Below are 14,216 nucleotides of genomic sequence, written 5' to 3'. Positions count from 1 at the left end.
ATAGACAGGCGTGACCTGAGTATTGCTGAACTACGGGAAGGTAATGGAGGCTAATGGAAGCTAATGGGCGTCATGGGCAGAGAGGACAATGAACAATACTGATGGCATGCTGAGACAGAGCAGATCAGAGGCGGACCCCCAACCAGCCCTGTCAGCCTACAGTCAGTCACTGGATAATGTACAATGCTCTTTGGCCACAGCAAACATTCAAAGCCATGTGCGAGTGTATATGAGCGAGGGCGCATGCCTATTATTAACCCTTAACCCCCGCGGAGAGCTAGCGGGGAGCTCTTAGCTCTAAATGTCAACCTGTGTTTACTCCATTCATTCCAGTGTAAGGGGGTCACCCAGACAATGTGACCTGTCAGGAATTACTGAAGGCCCTGACCACTTATTTTAGACAGAAAACAATATACATGGTTTTGTACTTTTTCTTTTGTACGTCAATATGACAATATTGAACCCAAGAATGTTTGACTATATTAACCACATGAACCCTAGCGTTTCTATTCTGAGCAAGGAAGGTAGATTAAACATAAGACATATGACAGGTGTTTTTTCAATGTGCACAGTATAGGCCTAAGTAGTTTTATTGAGGCATCTAAACAGCGGAAGGTATCGTTTCAGGCTCGGTAGTATTGCGATAGTTAGTTGTCAATCTGCCAATGATTGACAGTCGCGCATTACTTTGGCACGTTCATAAACTTACTTTGTGCTCTTTAAATACCTCAATAAAATTATACACATCGAAAAGCAGCCGAAAATGATGTGATACATGCCTTCTTTTATTTTCCTGGACTGAGTACATTTTACAAAGGTGTCTGTCAGTCTTCAGAAATAGTGATTATATAAGCTGAGGGCTCCACCATGGCCCTCATTGACTCCAATGCATTCCACTAGAAGCTCGCCTGTGGCGAGTCTCGCATCTAGCCTGGCCCAGCCAGCGTAATTTCTGACGTCACTATACACTGACACCAAGCTAGACAGGAACGCCCAAAAACGTCACATCCGGTTTTAGCCTGGGGTAAGCCTTTTCGGTAACACTTTATATTAAGGTCGTCTTTATAATGCATTATAGCGCATTTATAATGCATTATAATGTGCTTATAAAGCATTATAACACTCGTTATAAATGTTTGTAATCATGTATAACAACTTATAACCACGTTTATAACATATTATAAGTGCTGGTCATAATGCATTATTATGCTCAGTGGAACAGCACATTATAACTATTATAACTTAGGTGGTTATAAAGGCACATAGAGAAGTGCTGTAATGTCTGTGTCATAATGCATTATAACCAATGTGTATTAAATGGAATAATGTCTTATAAGCATCAATAATATGCTATAGCAGGACTTTGAGACCTTTAAGTAAAGTGGCAACATTCTTTAATGGTTATTAGCAGTTGTATCATTTTATAATACCCTATAGCATGACTTTGTGACCTTTAAGTAAAGTGACAAAACTTTGTATAATATGCTATAGCATATTATTGATATTACCAGGAAGGAATCCTTACTCTGATACCATCATGTAGGCTACTGCTCTCTAGTCCATTTCTTTAGTTAGCCAGTGGTGGAAAAGGTAGGCTACTCACATTTGTTTTATCAATACTGCAATAGGCCTATAGCAATACTCTTTTACTAGTAGTAGTAAAAGACCGGGATTCAAAATGTACTTGAGTACTTAATACAAAGTATTAGCCTCAAAATGTACTTAAAGTACCAAAAGTAAAAGTATTCTTTATGCGCAGAATGTCCTGTTTCATGTCTTGTTTCAATAGCCGATCTACAAGGTACATCTACAAGCTACATGCACAATGCGACACATTGTGAATTTGCAGATCTGCTATTTTCAAATGGATGAAATTAAGTGGTTAAAAATGCATGCTTTGTAATAAAGTTTTCAAATAAATGTACATATAGTGGAGTAAAAGTTGTATTTGGATCCGAGATGTAGTGGAGAAATTTTCAAAATTGGAAATACTCCAGTAAAGTAAAAGTATCTAAAATGTTACTTAAGTACAGTATTTAAGTAAATGTATATAGGCGACTTATAGTTCCACCACAGCTGTTGTTGTAAGGACCCCATGTCTGGTTGTGGGTCTTCTTGCTAAATGGACGACGTGAGGCTACAACATGCAGGAAAACACAGTCAGTCTGCAGTAGTGCAAATGTCTGTCTTCCATTAGTTGATGTCTACTCTCCACATCACACTCTGCATCTCTGTGCATGATGTGTGAATGCTATACGCATTTGAACAAGAGGCTCCTATTCCTTCTATAGCACTCTGGTTCCCTCTCCTGGCCAGCAAAGGCCACTCACATTAACGGAGCTATTAGTCACCTCACCACCACTAGACTATGTGAATTCACTATTAGGATGTTTTGCTGCCTTCCCAAGCCACATTAAAAACAATTCTGGAGATAAAGTGACTTAAGCCAAATTCATACACAATAGATAATTCATTAGACGGACGCTATTTCAACTATGCAGAGAAGTAGTACATTTATTTTCTCTGACACTGTTCGTCAACTACATATGACAGGTTAATGAACCACTATAATCTATTATAACCTCGAACGGGGGAGAACAAAAATAGCTGCTATCTTTATGCTAATCAGAGACTGTTCACTGCACATTTATGGTTCACTAAATACAGGCTAACTCGCACTGAGCCATCAATCAACACCTACAACTGTGAAATCTGAGGCTGCATCACCAACAGATGTGCTGTATTTGAACCATATAAAATGAGGTGGTATCTGCCTATATGCCAATTTTCTTTTTGGTTTTTTTATGTTGCAAATTAAGTACAGACATACAGCCAAGAAACCATGTTTCAACTCACAGAATAAGATGTGTCAAACAGATTGAAGTCAAATCCAAGGGAGCCAAGTGATAAAAAATGAAGAGAAAAATGAACATATCTTACATCTAAATGAAATGTGCCCATACTATTCAGTTCAGTCCATCTTCAATTTATCTGTGCTGCTTTTAGTCAGGGCCTGGTCTGTATCCAATAACGTCTGAATAACACATGCTGGTCAGTCCACCCCCTCCCCCCATCTTCAATATTGCTTTGAGATGCTTCATGCCACATTCATCACCACACTACTAACAGTCTCAGTCCAGATTGTGTGTGTGTGTGTGTGTGTGTGTGTGTGTGTGTGTGTGTGTGTGTGTGTGTGTATGTGTGTGTGTGTGAGAGAGAGAGAGAGAGAGACACACACACACAAACTATCATGAGCCAGTGTGATTTTGAGCTTACGGCTTGGATCTACAATATGACACACCACTGCTGATACTGCAACACACCATGGCGGGATAGTCGGTAGTCGGTACACGTTTTACATTCAGTCACAGAATCAATTTGTGTTCGTGATGAGATTTTCCAGAGTTTCTTTGCTATGATGTTAGAGGTTAAGGGTTGCTTGGTTGGCTGGTAACTGCAGAGCAGCAGTACAGAGGATGGGTTGGAGCACAGAGGAGGAGTTGGCAGTGAGGTGCATTAGATAAAGCCAGAGCAGGCCAGGCTCGATCGGCCAGCAGCCAGCACACATGTGATGGCAGAACCCTGCGTTCTGTGCAGAGCAGGTGCCTCCCTCTCCTCTATTACACGGTGTGTTGGAGATCAACTCTCTCTCTCTCTCTCTCTGACAATCTTTTATTTGATTTCCCCCATTTGAAGCCAAGTTTCCTTCCTGTCCATCTCTGTCCCAATCTTTTTCCTCCCTCCTGTTTTCTCCATGTGTGCATCATACTTCATTTGCTCCAGATAACACATCAGCCTCAAACGCCCCATCCGCAAACCCCGTCGCCATGGCGCCCACAGATGGCAACTTCCTGTGGTCCTGCCCAGTGATTGGTGGAGCGCCTTCCAAACAGAGAACAGCTGGTGAGGGATGATATATGACCAGGTTGTTATTTGGAGTTTGCACTTTCATTTTCAGCCTTCAGGGTTGTCTGGTTAATGCTCCCGATCCAGCCTCTGGCAGGAAATGGCGACAAAGAGAGTGAAGAGAAAGAGAGAGAACAACCTGTTCTTTGGAGGAGCGAAAGGCCTGAAACCAAGGTGCTGATCAAACAGAGCAGGACCAAGCTGCTTGTTGACAGAGTCAAAAGCAATGGAAACTAGAAAAAGTGCCCTTCTGGGCACAGGTCTCCACCAGGAGGATAGGAGTGTGAGTGTGATGTTTGGCAAAATATTTAGGAGCAATATAAACGTGTGTGTGCGTGTGCATGTGCATGTGCGTGTGCGCGTGCGTGCGTACATGCATGCGTGTGTGTGACGTGGCTTGGCCTGTTGTAGCGCCACCATGAGGCTGATTTGAAAACTGTCAAGTGGCATTTCTTCCAAAGCCTAGTGGGAATATGCATGCACAGTTTCACCACAATCGGACGCTGCGTTGAGTAGTTGTGGCGATTTGTACAAAACGGGTACAAAGCGGGCTACTCCTGAAAAGTTTAGAAGCCAATCGTAGCCAATGAGGGTGGATTATGAGAAATCAAACAAACCCGTCTTGATCACATGACTATGGAGAGCATGTGTACCGATTTGCGTGAAATTTGGATACAATCTGAAGGAGTAATATTAGAAAATGTGTTTTACATATGTCGGCCTCCTGGTGGCGCTATAAAGAGCAGATGTGAAAAATTATTGGCAAAGGTTTTTCCTTGGCCTCTAGGGAGTTGGCATACAAAGTTATCCACAGATCCGTGCAGTTAGAGGTAAAACACTTTTCTGCCAGTTATAGCGCCACCATGAGGCTGAGTTGAAAATGTTCATGTGGCATTTCTTCCTCGGCCTAGTGGGAATGTGCGTGCACAATTTCACGGAAATCACACGATGTGTTCATGATTTGCAGCATTTTGTTTGAAACTGAGCACTCCTGCTTGCTTTGGAAGCCAATCTTAGCCAATCAGGATGAAGTCTGAGAAATCTGAAAGACCAGTTTCGTTGAATGGCTCTAGAGAGACTGTGTACCAATTTGCGTGATGTTTGGACAAAATCTGTAGGTGTACTGTCCAAAAACAGTTTTGCACAAAGAGGCCTCCTGGTGGCGCTATAACAGGCTGTTCTGGAAATTTTGGGGCAGCGGTTCATCGTTGGCATCCAGGGAGTGTGTGTGCAAAATTTGGCATCGACCGGGTTAACGGTGCCGGAGATTAGCTGATCACGGACGGACGGACACACGGACAGACGGATGGAGTGCAAAACATACTCTCTCCCCATGCCTTCGGCCTGGTGGAGACAATGAGCAGACAAGAGTAGTCGTACAAATGAACAAAACCAATTTTAAACAGGATGCCATTGTCATCAATGAGCTGGTGTCAGAGATGTGTGTGGGCCTGTGGGGTAGAGGAAATGCATACAGAACGTATTTCAAACAGTAAGAAACAAGGAGGCTGCAGTTACACGTTGGTTGGAATGACGTTTTACATCATAGTACTAATACTGGCCTCCAATAAAGGCTCATGCATTAAGTTATCTAACAATATCCATCGGTATAACTGGTATTGCATAACCGGAGGGGCGTTATTCTTTTTCTTTGCTTTTTACAATTTTTCTCCCAATTTAGTCATTATGGCAATTAATTCCTCCACACACATTTCTGTGTCGTCACTGCTGTTGTATCCTACAGACGCACCTGCCAGTGAGGAGCCCCCACCGGGAGGATGTAGAGACTCTTACCCAACACTCCTTGCTGACAGGTGCAGAAACGGTCCAACCTCCACAGTGGCGGGTAGATACTTCACCACTGTTCTACCCAAGCGCCAGGGCATACTAACAGGCATCGTTTCCAATGGCCTGGTTCTATCGACTATAAATCCATTGGCCTTTGTTTACTTAAAAGTCAAGCTCTTCCTTTTCTAAGAGATTTAAATCCGGCATCCATATTTTGGGCATGTCGTCTTAGGCAATATAACTTAGCTCATAACGTGCTGCAATGCAACATGTTGGTAGCATGTAGATTGGCTATTTGTGTCCCTTCCCTTGGACGTGGACATATATGCCTTAATTCACACCAGATTATAATTGAAGTGTTATTCCAAAATGCATTCTATGCTGCTATCTCTAATGTCTGGTCACTGGACTTCAGAGATGTTGAATGATTACATTAACATGTGATCAATGAAATTCCCCAAATTAGAAAAATGGGTAGTGGAAAATTAGCAGATCTGCAAGCTCGGAACGCAGGTTTGGGTCCAGGCCATGCAGGGCAAACATCTATAGTGTGTGCTGACCATATAAGGAGTTCCTCCCTGTCCCCAGTTAACCTCTGGGGGTCAAAAAACCTTAGGTTTCGTTTTTGGCTAAGTGGCAAAGCCTTCATCCAATCAGGATAGAGTGGGGGCGGTGCCTTGGTGTGTGTGCTGTTGGCCTGTCGCATGTCACCCCACTGTAGTGCATGCATGTGCACATCTTGTTACCAGGGCGGACCGGGGGGGATCCAAATCACCCAAATCACTGAATGCTCCTTTAAGTTTTGTTCTCTACATTCAGTTTTTTATTATCATTGTTTTTCATGAAGAATTCAAATATTGAAAACTGCAAAAAAGGGGAATTTATTAAATATTGTATAGTAGGCCAGTGGGGTCGTATCTGATACTTCCGTAGGATTTATCATCTATGAAGGTTAAAAAACAATTTGAGCCCCCATGTACCTCGCAAAAATGAGTGCCCCAAATCCATATGGCCATCCATTCCAAGCATTAGTTTTGCACAAAAAAACACTCCTTGGGCTAAAAACAGCCATCGCATGATACCCCCTAGTTTGACATGTCACATGCTAGATAAAGCAGAATGAATTTAAGTAATTTAGCCTTATTGTGCCTCAACAGGTTGTTGATGGTGGCCATATGGATTTGGGGCTCTCATGAATGGGGGCTCAATTTGTTTTTTAACCTTCATAGATGATAAATCCACTGAGAAACGGACCTTTGATGTCCGCGGTCACAGAAGTATCAGATACGACCCCACTATATATGATATAATATATAGTATATATTGTTTTACAACTGGCTTTGTAAACGAGCATGGTTGCTATGGTTAGCAACCAAAAAAACGAGCATGGTTGCTATGGTTAGTATGTGACGTCACTGACATCACAGATATCACGTCAGAGTGAATCATTAACTATACAGTAACTATAACAATAAATGTGTAGTTGCACCACTCAGTTCACACGGGTGTGATTTTTTTCTTCTTCACAGAATCAAAGGTTTTATGGTCATGATTCACAAGGATACTGGATGGCTTGATTCTAGGCTTATGAATAATTATGGGACAAATAAATGGGGTCTGGAACAATGAACTAGAGAATGGCCACCACTATGCCATTTTCTGCTGTTTATTAAAAATAAAATAAAACACAGCCTAGGGGTTCATGGCCCTTTAAGTTATACACAATGTTTCTTTCAAATTTCTGTTAACATTTTTACACTGCCCCTCTCAACTGGAAAAGGGAGTGGAACTGTAAAGCATCATCTTAACAGCAGAGGGAGACATTGCGCAATACCTTAAAAGCATCCAAATATCTGGATTATATTCAGAACATCACAATAAAGAACAGAATCACAAAAAAACAACAACCTTTAATACCTTGTGTCACAGTGTTAGTGGGACTGCAGATACATGGGGAGATGGCAACTATAGATATCTCAATTGTACAGAAGCTGTCCAAATATGGTTTACTTCTCTACATCAATCATGGCTTGGGTCAATCAACCTTCAGGTCAGCACATTGACATACCCAGTTCAAATCTGGAAAGCATCTTTTAGATTTTAGCATTTGGATAAATGTCTTGAACACCAAGTGCAAATCTTTGAATATATATTTTCTTTGACAGCAAACATCTTTAACTCTAATCTTTGCTTCTGGGGGTCCCTGGAACATATTTTGAGATGGTCACGGCGGGAAATACAGATAATTTTGGGGGTTCACCTTGACATGAAAACTGTTAGGATTTGAATAGGCATTTACAGAATCTACCCCAGTCTTAATGGGTTAAGATGTCAAATATTCTTACTGTACTATACAGAGAAAATCCTCCCAGGCCTAAAATAATAGTTTGTTCTGATCTCAGTGATGCATCTGTATGTGCAAAGGTGACTGACTGAAGGTGAATTGAGAAAATACAGAAAATACAAAGTACAGTTGGAGGCCATCGATATTGTCCTTTTCTTTTTGCTGAGGTTTGCGTTATCTGCGCAAAAGGACAGTTAACCCATTTTGGGCGGGAACCCCTTTTGGTGTTTTAAACATTGTTATAATTTAGCTATTGAAAAATAGCAGATCTACAAGATCATAGCGCGCCACCGAGTGGCGCGCTACGAGCTTGTAGGTCTGCTATTTTTGAAAAATCGTGAAAATATTTATTTCAGAAAACTGGAGGATTTAGAAGGATTTTTTTTAAATTTTGAGGTCAGGCCTAAATGGGTCAAATGATAAGGGACAATATCGGTGGCACCCAACTGTAGAACATAATCCAACACAGGCGTATAAAAACAGGCATGAAGAACTAGGAACCAATGAGGGGAACCAATGTACTGTAGGCAAGTCTTAAAGAACTAGGAACCAATGTACTGTAGGCAAGTCTTAAAGAACTAGGAACCAATGTACTGTAGGCAAGTCTTAACGAACTAGGAACCAATGTACTGTAGGCAAGTCTTAAAGAACTAGGAACCAATGTACTGTAGGCAAGTCTTAAAGAACTAGGAACCAATGTACTGTAGGCAAGTCTTAAAGAACTAGGAACCAATGTACTGTAGGCAAGTCTTAAAGAACTAGGAACCAATGTACTGTAGGCAAGTCTTAAAGAACTAGGAACCAATGTACTGTAGGCAAGTCTTAAAGAACTATAGGAACCAATGTACTGTAGGCAAGTCTTAAAGAACTAGGAACCAATGTACTGTAGGCAAGTATTAAAGAACTAGGAACCAATGTACTGTAGGCAAGTCTTAAAGAACTAGGAACCAATGAGGGGAACCAATGTACTGTAGGCAAGTCTTAAAGAACTAGGAACCAATGTACTGTAGGCAAGTCTTAAAGAACTAGGAACCAATGTACTGTAGGCAAGTCTTAAAGAACTAGGAACCAATGTACTGTAGGCAAGTCTTAAAGAACTAGGAACCAATGTACTGTAGGCAAGTATTAAAGAACTAGGAACCAATGTACTGTAGGCAAGTCTTAAAGAACTAGGAACCAATGAGGGGAACCAATGTACTGTAGGCAAGTCTTAAAGAACTAGGAACCAATGAGGGGAACCAATGTACTGTAGGCAAGTCTTAAAGAACTAGGAACCAATGAGGGGAACCAATGTACTGTAGGCAAGTCTTAAAGAACTAGGAACCAATGAGGGGAACCAATGTACTGTAGGCAAGTCTTAAAGAACTAGGAACCAATGAGGGGAACCAATGTACAGTTGGGTGCCACCGATATTGTCCCTCATCATTTGACCCATTTAGGCCTGACCTCAAAATTTAAAAAAATCCTTCTAAATCCTCCAGTTTTCTGAAATAAATATTTTCACGATTTTTCAAAAATAGCAGACCTATTCTATAACCAAAGGTTGATCTTTGTAAGAAATTGTGGTATTTTGCCATCTTAAAATTTTAAAGGAAAAAAACAAACAAAAACAATGTAGTGAGTGACAATGCTACCAGTCCAAAGATCTTCCGAGGCTACAATATTGTAATCTCTAACACATAAATTAGTAGCATGCAACATTACCTATTGACACGACAGGCTATAAAATATAAATTGCTGTTCATAGCCAGACTCGATCTTGGTAAATTGCAAAGTAAATCTTGGTAAAGTAATTTACAGCTTAAATCTCTCCTCAACAAGGACAGGTGAGATTTTAAAACAAAAGGGTGCTCTTTATACATCTTGCTGACATTAGCAATAGCATATTGATCCGAGTCAAAGTTAGTCATAAAAATAAGCCCCATTGGCCCGGTTGTGGAAAACGGTGGTGTGACACAGAGGGTGATTGTAGTCTACAGTTTGGCCCTTAGTATTTGTTGCATAATATCTATCCGTTCAGTGTTGCCAGGCAGCAGACATGGGTGAAATATAGCATGTACAATTTTGCAAGATGGTTTACTTTAGACGTTTAAAAAAAAAAGAAAAATATTTTTTTTTTCAAGTCTAAACGCATCAGATCAACATTTTCAAACACATTTCTTCCCCATGCAGGCTTGGCAACTGCCAGATGATATAAAAACCTTAAAGGACCCCCAAGTCCAAAGCATTGTGAAAACCCTTTAGCGTGTGGGTGTGATCTCTCGTGACTCCGCTGAGTTTGCATTGTTTTCAACTGCTCAGTTCCATTCTGTGAACACAGAAGGTATCGTAACATATAAAATGAACACAGTAGTTTTAACCTGACCATAACACAAAGCAAAAACAATGGAAACCATATACAGTGCAGCACTTGCATTAAAAAAAAGCAAATTGTTCATCTCCATAACACAATAACAATACATGGTCAAAAGACTTTTTTTTTCTTTTTTCTCTCCAATCCTGCCTGGAAATCTGTTTGGCACGATTGTCATACAAACAGCGAAAGCTTTATCTGGAATGAGATTTTCAAGGAGAGGACAAAATGAGAAGGTGCTGAAACTGGATTAGCGCCGATATAAAACAATCATGCTTGTATAGTAGGTGGGGTCAGTAAAAATCAATAGAGGCTACAGCAGGTGCTAAAACTTTAAGGCTAATGATGTACTGTATGCTATTAATAAGTCTTAGAATTAATTCACTGAGGACCATGATGATGTTGTGCAATCATTGCCGATCAATGTGCATGACCATGACCAGAATGTCTGTTCTTAGTTCAGTTCTGCTGAGTTACCCTGAACGAGGGAGGGATGACGTATGTATGGAATGGATATGAACAGTAATGTCAGCTTCTATACAGTATAGTCACTGTCGGCAGAAACCTTGTTTGTCCAAAAAACGTTACTTGGAAAACAAATAACGCATGTTCCAATGGATCAGTTATTTATTACTAGTTATTAGTTAAGAGATTCAGTCCCATTTCGGACATCCCAACATCCATTTCATGACCGCACACGAATCATTCTGATCCTTGAGTATGGTGAGATGTACGAGGAGATACAGAAATACAGGTCATTTGGCATCTTGGCGAGCATCGCTCTGCCAGGTGTCTGATACCCTGATGTACTGCCACAAGAACGTCATTCATTGTGACATCATGCTTAAGAATCTGCCATTTGGCTTTTGTGAGCCGGTCGTACTCAGTCATCCACTCGAGCTCGAGACCAACACGAGACATAGCCAAAGCATTTCCGGGGGTCCCCAGCCAAAAACGTTGAGAACTCCTGGGCTAGGGGGTCTCCTAGCTGAGTTATTTGAGTTGGTTCTTCATCCTACTAGAACTACCGAAGCAACAAGGCTTCCACCATGGCGGCTACAGACTCCTGGGTGCTGGCGATGGAAGAGCAGGAAGCAGCAGCGGAATCGATCGGTGGCCTTACAATAAAAGACAAACCAGAAGAAAATGGCACTTCCTCCTCCACAACTACCAACACCACCAAAACAGACTCAAGCAGTGCCCCAGCAAAGACGGAGGGAGCAGGGAAAACAAAGACGCCATCAGAGGAGGACGACAAAGGTGACAAAGCGGCCCAGTCGTTGTTGAACAAGCTGATCCGCAGTAACCTGGTCAACACCACCAACCAAGTGGAGGTGCTTCAGAGGTAGCCTGGCTAATAAGCCAGACTAATATCACACAACACTGTCGCGGTATATCAGTCTGGGCTGGCTCCACTTGGATTTCATTTCCCGGGGAACATTTTCTCTTTGACGCAATTGGTCAGAGCTACTGTCAGTCAAAGGTCTCAAGCATTGAACGTCACTGTACCAAAGCCCGCCTATATTGCATACCGTGTCCCGATTGGTCCGACCTGTTCTCTGCTGTAGGAAAGAGGCGTGCTACTGAGCCTCGCCAGACCGTAATCCGCTGGTAGGTAGGCTACTTCAGAGGGATACCAACTCCCCGCTCTACTCCGTCAAGTCTTTTGCGGAGCTCAGACTCAAACCTCAGCTGCTCCAGGGCGTGTATGGCATGGCTTGCAGAGGGGCTCAACGCTGCAGGAGCAGATTGCCGTGCTGGACTGGTGCCACAAGTTCAGGTTTATCGACCCCAAGAAGATCAAGGTGTTTGTCCTGGACGAGGCCGACGTCATGATCTCCACGCAGGGCAACCAGGACCAGAGCATCCGCATCCAGAGAATTCTGCCCAAGAACTGCCAGATGTTGCTGTTCTCGGCCACGTTCGAGGAGTCTGTGTGGAACTTTGCCCAGCGCATCGTGCCCGACCCCAACATCATCAAGCTGAAGCGAGAGGAGGAGACTATGGACACCATCAAGCAGTACTACGTGTTCTGTAACATCTACGGAGCCATAACCATCGCCCAGGCCATGATCTTCTGTCATACAAGATAGAAGGCAGGGTGGCTGGCAGGGGAGCTGTCCAGGGAGGGTCACCAGGTGGCACTACTGAGCGGGGAGACGCAGGTGGAGCAGAGAGCCGCCGTCATCGAGCACTTCAGGGGCGGCAAGGAGAAGGTCCTGGTCACCACCAACGTCCGTGCACGAAGTATTGACGTTGAACAGGTGTCCGTGGTGATCAACCTGACCGGTGGACAAGGACGGTAACCCGGACAACGAGGCGTACCTGCACAGGATTCGTCGCACGGGCCGATTCGGCAAGCGAGGGCTGGCCATCAACATGGTGGACAGCTACTGTAGTTCAGCATGAACATCCTCAACCGAATCCAGGACCATTTCAACAAGAACATTGAAAGACGGACCGGTGCGGTGACATGCGGTGTTGTTAACAGTATGACAAGAGCTTAATTATAAGGCTAAACTATTACAAACACATATATATGATTCTAGATTAATAGGATGGGGATGAATTTAATGTTGATTTGTTGATTGTTAAGTTAACTTAAATACTACTAAAAAGAACAGCCGAGTCAATAGTTTTCAGAATCATTAGAAAATAATTGTTTGCTGGTGGCTTGTTTTGGAGTCTGTTAGAGCAAATGTATAATGTAAATGTATGAATTCTGCATCGTTGTATTATTATCATCCTATGTAAACATGTACTGTGTTTGATATGTTAACCTATGACCTAACTGTAAAGCACTTGATGTACTGTATGTCCTGCCTGTGAAGCACTTTGAACTGCAACGCTGTATGAAAGGTGCTATATAAATAAAGCTCATTATCATTATTAACATTGCAGACTTTGGCGATGGTGGGTCATAATAAAATGAGAATGGACTACATGGGGATAGAGGTTAATGTTTTTTACTGGTTAATTATAAAACCCACACTGACTTGACTGACCACTTTCAAGCTGGCGTCCCCATTTTGAGCATGTCATTATCAGCTAAAAGTTCCAGAACTAGCCACGTCATCACATGCAAGTTTGTAGATTGGCTATTTTCGTATGAAATAGGGCTTAGCCCTAGGTGGTTAAAGGTGATCAATAGCATTCATTTCAAACAAAACGAAACATTCAAACACAAAATATGGACGTTTCTGCCCGCTAGTGACGATGTCATACTGTAATGAGAATGGACCACATGAGGATGAAGATCTGGATATTAAAAGCTTTATGTAGGCTAAGTGTCAGCCTTCTGCCAAAACCAAGTTAAAATGGATTCCTTACGTGAACCAATAACTCCTGCATTAAAAACTGTTTCAAAATTCAACCCTCGATGAAAATGGAGTAAAATGACCATGCATTATCTCTTGTTTTCTCCCAGAGCCAAACAAACAAAAACAGAAACTGTGATTCCTACACTGGGTATTTATGATCACAAGATTTTGGACAACAAGAAACACAGATCATGCCACAAAAATAAGGATGGTTTCCTGGATAGTTCCCTGATGAAATAAAATCCATGATATGTACTGTACACGTAGGATGGTAAACGACATCCTCTGCTGCATAACATTAAAGTGATAAACCGAGTCATGACGTACAGTGGCATCTAGATATGACCAATCAGTTAACCTTTTACAAATGTACAAACTTGCATAGATAAAGTGATATAGAGCAGCTTTGTAATAATTGTGTGCCCAAAATGGAACATTCCTTTATATTTACTTCTACTCTAACGTCCCTGCAAGAAGGAATAGCTACGTTGTTGGAGGTCACATA

At 42.0% G+C, this 14,216-nt stretch overlaps 1 pseudogene across 1 annotated transcript; it reads left to right on the top strand.

Annotated features, from left to right (window-relative positions):
* Positions 1-11,440: 11,440 nt before the first annotated feature.
* LOC306941847 (ATP-dependent RNA helicase DDX19B-like) lies at positions 11,441-14,130 on the top strand (annotated as a pseudogene). Its single transcript has 2 exons — positions 11,441-11,725; positions 12,011-14,130. The product of its transcript is annotated as an ATP-dependent RNA helicase DDX19B-like (transcript).
* The last annotated feature ends 86 nt before the right edge of the window (positions 14,131-14,216 follow it).

Source organism: Electrona antarctica, assembly GCF_951216825.1.
Source record: "Electrona antarctica genome assembly, chromosome: 18".
Lineage (NCBI taxonomy): Eukaryota > Metazoa > Chordata > Actinopteri > Myctophiformes > Myctophidae > Electrona > Electrona antarctica.
The sequence above is the reverse complement of the archived record's forward strand: the minus strand, read 5'-3'. Positions and strand labels throughout refer to the sequence as shown.